General features: G+C 37.3%; 1 long non-coding RNA gene across 1 annotated transcript; it reads right to left on the reverse strand.

The window, feature by feature from the left end:
* Window positions 1–570: 570 nt before the first annotated feature.
* Window positions 571–6162, reverse strand: LOC116508072. Its single transcript, XR_004255271.1, has 3 exons — window positions 6018–6162; window positions 2880–3003; window positions 571–767 (listed from the first exon to the last, which is right to left on the reverse strand). It is a non-coding gene; the product is annotated as an uncharacterized LOC116508072 (long non-coding RNA).
* Between the last annotated feature and the right edge of the window lie 842 nt (window positions 6163–7004).

Below are 7004 nucleotides of genomic sequence, written 5' to 3' on the forward strand. Positions count from 1 at the left end.
GAGCTAAGTTCAATGTAAAGAGGTTATTAATTTCTTACTTTTATTTTTTATCAATATATCTTAGACTGTGGTTGTTAAATATTTATACCGTGTACGGATTCTGGGAAGTCGGGGGGGGGGGTAGGTTGTGGGGGCTCAGGGGGGAGGGGGGACTATTCCAGGTTTGATTTTAAAGTAGTATGATTGCACATGTATATTGTCCTCTCTTACAACATGATATTGTCTATGTAACAACATACATGTGATTATATGTTATGGAAATGAAAATAAAATATTCTTCTTAAACACACACACACACACACACAAAAGTGATCATTTTCCCTTACAGAACTTTGAGATATTTATTATCTGAAATTTTGTAAAATTATGTCCAATTCAAAGTTAAATAAAAAGAGTGTGAAGCACTCGCAGTACTCAAGGTAATACTAGGTAATTTCTAGGTATTTCCACCTAATCAAATGGAAGTTATACATTTGTCATGCTATTAATTTCAGTTTGGTCAACTTTCTCTAATTAGTATTTAATCCCAGTTTGATGCAGTAAAGGAGTATAATAATTACCAATTACCAATTGCTATTATAGAACTTTAATATACAGATCAATAGGTTAAAGATTTATCTTTTTCCAGATTATATATTTAATCAAAATGTTTGTATCTCAGGAGAATTGCCTGCATATCTTCCAGCCACCTTATTTCAGTATCTTCTGCAGAACTCTTCAGACTCTTCAGAGTTTTCCTGATATTTTATACAGGACGTTGGTGAGCCCTATAAACATTTTTTTTTAAAGAAACAAGAATTGCAGATTTAGAAATGAGAGAGAACCATAAATCAACAGCAAATCAAATTTGAAATAATAGACAATGTTCTATAAAAACCTACACCAGTATTGTTCTGACCTAGGCTTCCTGATAAAGCATAAATCACATGATTAGTCCAGAAAACCCTTTTTATTTAAACGGCTGTGGATTATGTTCATTCACAGCCCATAATGATTCACAAATAGTCTGTAAAGAGTCCAACAGATATCTGCCACAGTCTTTGAAGGTAATGCTGATAAGGACTCTTTATCATCCTCTTTATCATCTTTATCATCTGGTAGAGATCTCTCTACCAGAGATCTAATTGCCAATTAGTTTTGCAAGGCCAAATGGAGCACAGAATCAAATGAAGCTTCTCAGAGTTTGAACCGATCAGAATGAACAAAGTTGCTTTCTGAAAAGGCTTAAGTCTGTTTGCTCCTCTTTTGGAAAGAGCTAATCATCTCCAAGCCTTAATCCTGAGTCGCCCTTTTTGTCTTAATTGTTCTTTCCTTATGGAAGCTCTGCACATGCGCACAGTGGGAACAGGCTCACACTGTTCTTCTGCCTCGCTGATGTCAGATTGCAGAGGCTCCAGAGGCAACACATAATTCCCAGATGGCTCTGCCCCACTCTCTGCCTCCAATGCAGAGCCCTCATCCGAGCCTTCCCCAGATTCCAGGACTGGCCCATGTTCCTCCCCAACCTCCTCATTGTCCAACTCTGCTGCCAGCCCCACAGGCTGCCAGCGGACCACAACAAGTATATTGTTCTAGAGTTATTAACTTATTGTATATTTTTCATTTCTTATATATCTTATAGCAGGCATGTCAAACTTGTGTCATCATGGCAGCATCATGTGTCGTATCCCCCTTTGCTAAACTGGGCATGGACATGGCCAGCGCATGATGCATCCGGCCTGTCGGCTGCGAGTTTGACAGTCCTGCTTTTTTCCCATCTCCAGAAGCTGCATTTGTTCAGAATATGTTCTGATATACAAGAAAATTACCATTACTACAGGAAATAATACAGATGACTGGAAGAAACCTTCATAGTAGAAGGATAAAGGAACGGAAGGAGACAAACCATTCATTGATAAATTATTTTAAGAGAAGTCTGAGAAAACACACAGGACAACTAAAGAAGGGAGTATGAGAAAAAAACCTAATGGTCAAGTTGGACAAATCTCATCATAATATTTCAAAGTGATTTCAAACAATAAAAAATAATACTAAACAGAAATGTAGAAAGAATCAATAGGCCAATACAGTTTTTAATTGGAGATGTTCTGTGATGGATTGGGATAAAAGAATGGGAAGCGATAACAAGAGCATCATATTATTATGACATCAGCTGATCCCTTTTTGCATAGGAATCAACCTGGAGCCATTATGATCCCACAAGTGGTCTAAGACCAACCACTTAAATTCTGTTAATCTTTATTTAGCGCCAAAATAGCAATGATCATTAGTTGAGTAAATTCCTGTGCATGGGCATGAGCACTTAATTGGAACTTAATATGTGGCCTTAATCTTTTTCATCTGATATGTAGATGTAAAGTATAGCTATAGGTATTGGTAAAGCTATAAGGCTGCCCAGCTAGAGACCAATTATGAGTGGTTTACATTACTGAGAATAAAAAACAATAATTAAGAGACTACATATATGTGGATATGCTAAGATTCTACAAGGCCTTTAGAGTTCCCTACTCAGGAGTCTGGTGAAACAACCAGGTTCTTAAAGACTTCCTCAACCCAATTACATCAGAGAGATATGCATCTTAAGAAAAAGAAAAATCCAAAATGATTTTAGTGGTATTTAAATTAAAAATGTTTTATTGGCAACTAAAACCATTGCATTTATACTGCTGCAAAGAATATCAAAAATTACTTCTTTAAACATTTCTCTCTTTTTTTCTCTTTTTTTTAACCTTTCTTTTACTTTTATCATTTTTCACTTTTTCTTTTAATTTTTCATGATTTTTATCTTTCCTAGATTTATGTTTCCATAGTTTTTAATCTTGATCTACTGCATTTGTTTAGAGCAGATTAAGAGATTCAGGTATATAATGTTGACTTACCATGTACAGCAAACGAAACCACCAGCACAGTCTCCTGATTGTACACCAGGAAATGGACATGATGCTCTACAGGTGCCACCACTTTGGAAACAAGCAATGTTAGCAGGGTCGCTTTGGCCAGTTGCTGCATAAAAAGTGGGAGAAAATACCATTGGCATTTTAGAATCTATATTTATTTATTGTTAATAATTATATTTTATTCTTTTCATAAATAATACATGTTTCATGATTTGAATTCATTGTACAACTAATAATAAGAAGAAACCCAAAATATTAGAAACACTTTTGGCATTGACAAAATCCCTATATTCAATAGTTATAGTAGAAGGCAACCTTACTTGGAACAGCTTAAATCCTGTGACAGAACCTTTAATAACATCAAACAACATCTGCCTATCCCCCATTCATTGGGAAGGACTTGATAGGGAGATAAAAGTGCAAAATCTGGTCTAAACATCTGGCTGACTGTCCAACAAACCAATAATAATAAGATGCTGATGATGGTGTTACTGATGTACTAGGAAGTGATGTGAGCTAGACTCAAGCCCATTCTCACCTATGAAAATTGGATGGCTATATGGAAACTGCTAGTGGAGATGACAGTATATCGGCTCACCTATTTAAATCCTAAAAGATTATGATGTTAAAATCCTGCACTCCAGCACCCCATTATTGCAGCAAATTTGGAATAGTTAACAATGGGCATAGGATTGGAAAAGCTCAGTGTACATTCCTATCCCAAAGAAGGACAATGTCAAAGAATATTCAAATTACTAGGCAATAGTGCTCATTTGACAAGCTAGCAAGGTCCCACTAAAATCCTAAATGTTAAACTTCAACAACATGTGAACTAATCACTGACCAGAAGTATAAGTTGGGTTTTGAAGAGCAGCAATCAATTGGTTCAAAATAGGGGAAGGAGTACTAAAAGGCTATATATTGTGATCCTATTTATTTAACTTATATTCAGAGTACACTGTGCAAAATGCTCGGGTGAATGACTGACAAACTGGAATTAAGATTGCCAGGAGAAATATCAACAATCTCAGATATGCAGATGATCCTACACAAATGGCAGAAAATGAAGAGGGTAATGAGGATGAAAGAGGAGAGTGCAAAGGTTGGTGTGAAACTAACATTAAAAGCTAAGGTCATAGCATCAGCTTCCGTTACTCCTGAAAGTAGAAGGGGAAGAAATGGAAGCAGAGACAGATTTTATTTTCTTGGACTCCAAGATCACCTCAGATGGCAACTGCAGCCATCTGAAATTAAAAGACTCCTTGGGAGGAAAGCTATGAAAAATCTAGGCAGCATATTAAAAAACATAGATATCACAGGAGCCGAGGTGGCGCAGTGGTTAAATGCAGCACTGCAGGCTACTGCTAGATCAGCAGTTCAGCGGTTCAAATCTCACCGGCTCAGGGTTGACTCAGCCTTCCATCCTTCCGAGGTGGGTAAAATGAGGACCCGGATTGTTGGGGGCAATATGCTGACTCTCTGTAAACCGCTTAGAGAGGGCTGAAAGCCCTATGAAGCGGTATATAAGTCTACTGCTAAGTCTACTGCTATTACTTTGCCAACAAAGGTTTGCAGAGTCAAAGCTATAGCTTTTCCAGCAGTAATATATGGCTGTTAAAGTTGTATTATAAGGTAGAGCTCCAAATAATTTGTGCTTTCAATTTGTGATTTTGGAGAAGTCTCTTGGATTGTAAGGATTGTAAGGAGATCAAATCAGTCAATCCTAAAGGAAATCAACCTTCATTGTTCTTTAGAAGGATAGATACTGACTCTGAAGCTCAAATACTTTGGTTACCAAATGAGAAGAGTGGACTAATTGAAAAGATCTTGATGTTGGGAAAGATTGAAGGCAAAAGGAGAAAGGGACAGCAGAGGATGCAGCCTTAGGTAGTGTCATTGACATAATGAACATGAATTTGAGCAAACTCTGTGAGATAATGGTGGACCCGACTTGCTAAAATTCATGGGGTTGGTCCAAACTTAGCAACTGAACAACAACAACAACAACAACAAGAAACACTGCTGTAAGCCATATTTTTATTTCATTAACTTAAAATAGATAGGAGGAGATAATGGGAAATCAGGAGGCAAATTTCAGATTTACTGAAAAAACTATGTGTTAAACAATATAGCATTTAATAGTAGATCAACTAAAGTAAATGTACATTTATTAGGGGGTTCATGTAAACCTGCCTTCCATAATTATCTTAGCAGTTTGCCCTTTTTTAAAAAATATATCATTTTTCTTTTTCTTGTATCTGAGAGGGATACTGTTGGAAAAATAACAAATAACATAAAATAATATTTTGTGAATGTATCTTCAGACATTCATTTTGAAAGACTTGCAGATGAATCTTCCTATAGGTATAATAATGTTTAACAATACAAGTTTTACTACTTTTCAGGAGATATCACGCTTTATTCTAATAGATTTGGCACATCCAATAAATCAGGTCCATTTTGTCATGAAGCAGAACAAATATTTGTTCAGATACCAGCCTCAGAATTAAAGTCTGAAGATACACTCACAAAAAAGTTAGCAATAGCACTTAGCAATACACTTATATATCACTTTACAATGCTTTACAGCCATTTCTAAGCAGTTTACAGAGTCAGCATATTGCCACCAACAAACTGGGTCCTCATTTTACCCACCTCAAAAGGATGGAAACTGAGTCTTCCTTAAGCCTGTTGAGCTTTGGACTGCCAAATTGCAGACAGCCGGCAGGCAGCAGAAGTAGCCTGCAGTACAGCACTCTAACCACTGTGCCACCATGGCTCAAGATATTATTTTATCTTATTTATTGTCCTTCCAACAATATCTCTTTTAGATATGATGGGAGAAAAAGAAAAAGGATTTTTTTAGGAAATGGCAAACTCCTAAGACAAGGCATAGTATTATTATAGAAGACAGGTAGATATGATCCCCCTGACACATTTCTTGTTGAAAAAATGGGGTGGGAACACCCCTCTGAAATTTGTAGATTGAAATACCCTTAACGCTCTTTGATTGGTGTCAGTACCAAAAATAAAATAAGTAAAAATTCCTTGTGAAAAGCATTTGAAATGAATCTCAAGTATATTTCTCCTCTAGACCATCTGGGTCATTTTAGTTCTTACCTGTGACTGCCTGGTTGGAAAACATGAAGATGGCAACAAGGAGGAGAAGAGCCTTCATGGTTGAAATCAGAGCAATCAGTTCAAGAGGCAGGAGTCTCTAAGTCAGGTCAAGTGGGACTGAGCAGTTCTTTGCTGAGGCTATTTATGGAGCTTTAAGGAGCAGACGGGTCAAAGGTGGCTTAAATTTTGGCAACCTGGAGGAATGACAATGTCACAATTACATTGGCATTCTTTTTTTTAAAAAAATCTACCTTCTGGTGGGGTGTTTCCTCAAAGGATACAGGATTGGAGGAGAAAAGAGGTGGTTTAAAAACTGCCTTCTTGAGTTTTGGAACAAAGTTCACTCAGTTAAGCATTTCCTCTCCAGCAGAGATTCAAATGAAAGATGTAAATGTCATTCCTTTGCCCTTGCTGTTATTTGGCCTTGAAAGATGTAATGATGTAACCCTTCTAATCAGATTCTAGATATTACAATGGTGGGTTGCAGGCGGTATGCACCGGTACGGGTATATCGGAGCCTGCGCAGAGCACCAGATACCGTTCCGGTACAGTGCTCTGGAGGGCCCATCCGCCCACCCGAGCTCCTTACCTGTCATTTAAAGCATTTGGCGCTTCCGTGCATGCGCATGTGAGATGCTCCGCTGAGCAGCTGGAGCATCACGGAGGCTTGTGGAGGCATCACTGGAAGATACAATGCAGATGCGTGCCATATCCACCTTTTTGTAAATGTATGTAATTACATGCCACATATTTGAAAAATTAAATTCTATACAGCCTATTTATGAATGCTCTACTCTCATTGGCATTTACTACATCCTCCCCCGACACACAAAGTATAACAATATGAGATTGTAGCTTGCTAGATGAACTTGTAAGAACTATGCTAAATCAATTCCTATATATTTATAACAATTTTCTCCATTTAGTTCTGTTGCCCTTAAGTACCACACCAGCCCAAGATTTAGGAAATCATCCAAATAGTTAATT

Source organism: Thamnophis elegans, chromosome 4, assembly GCF_009769535.1.
Source record: "Thamnophis elegans isolate rThaEle1 chromosome 4, rThaEle1.pri, whole genome shotgun sequence".
Lineage (NCBI taxonomy): Eukaryota > Metazoa > Chordata > Lepidosauria > Squamata > Colubridae > Thamnophis > Thamnophis elegans.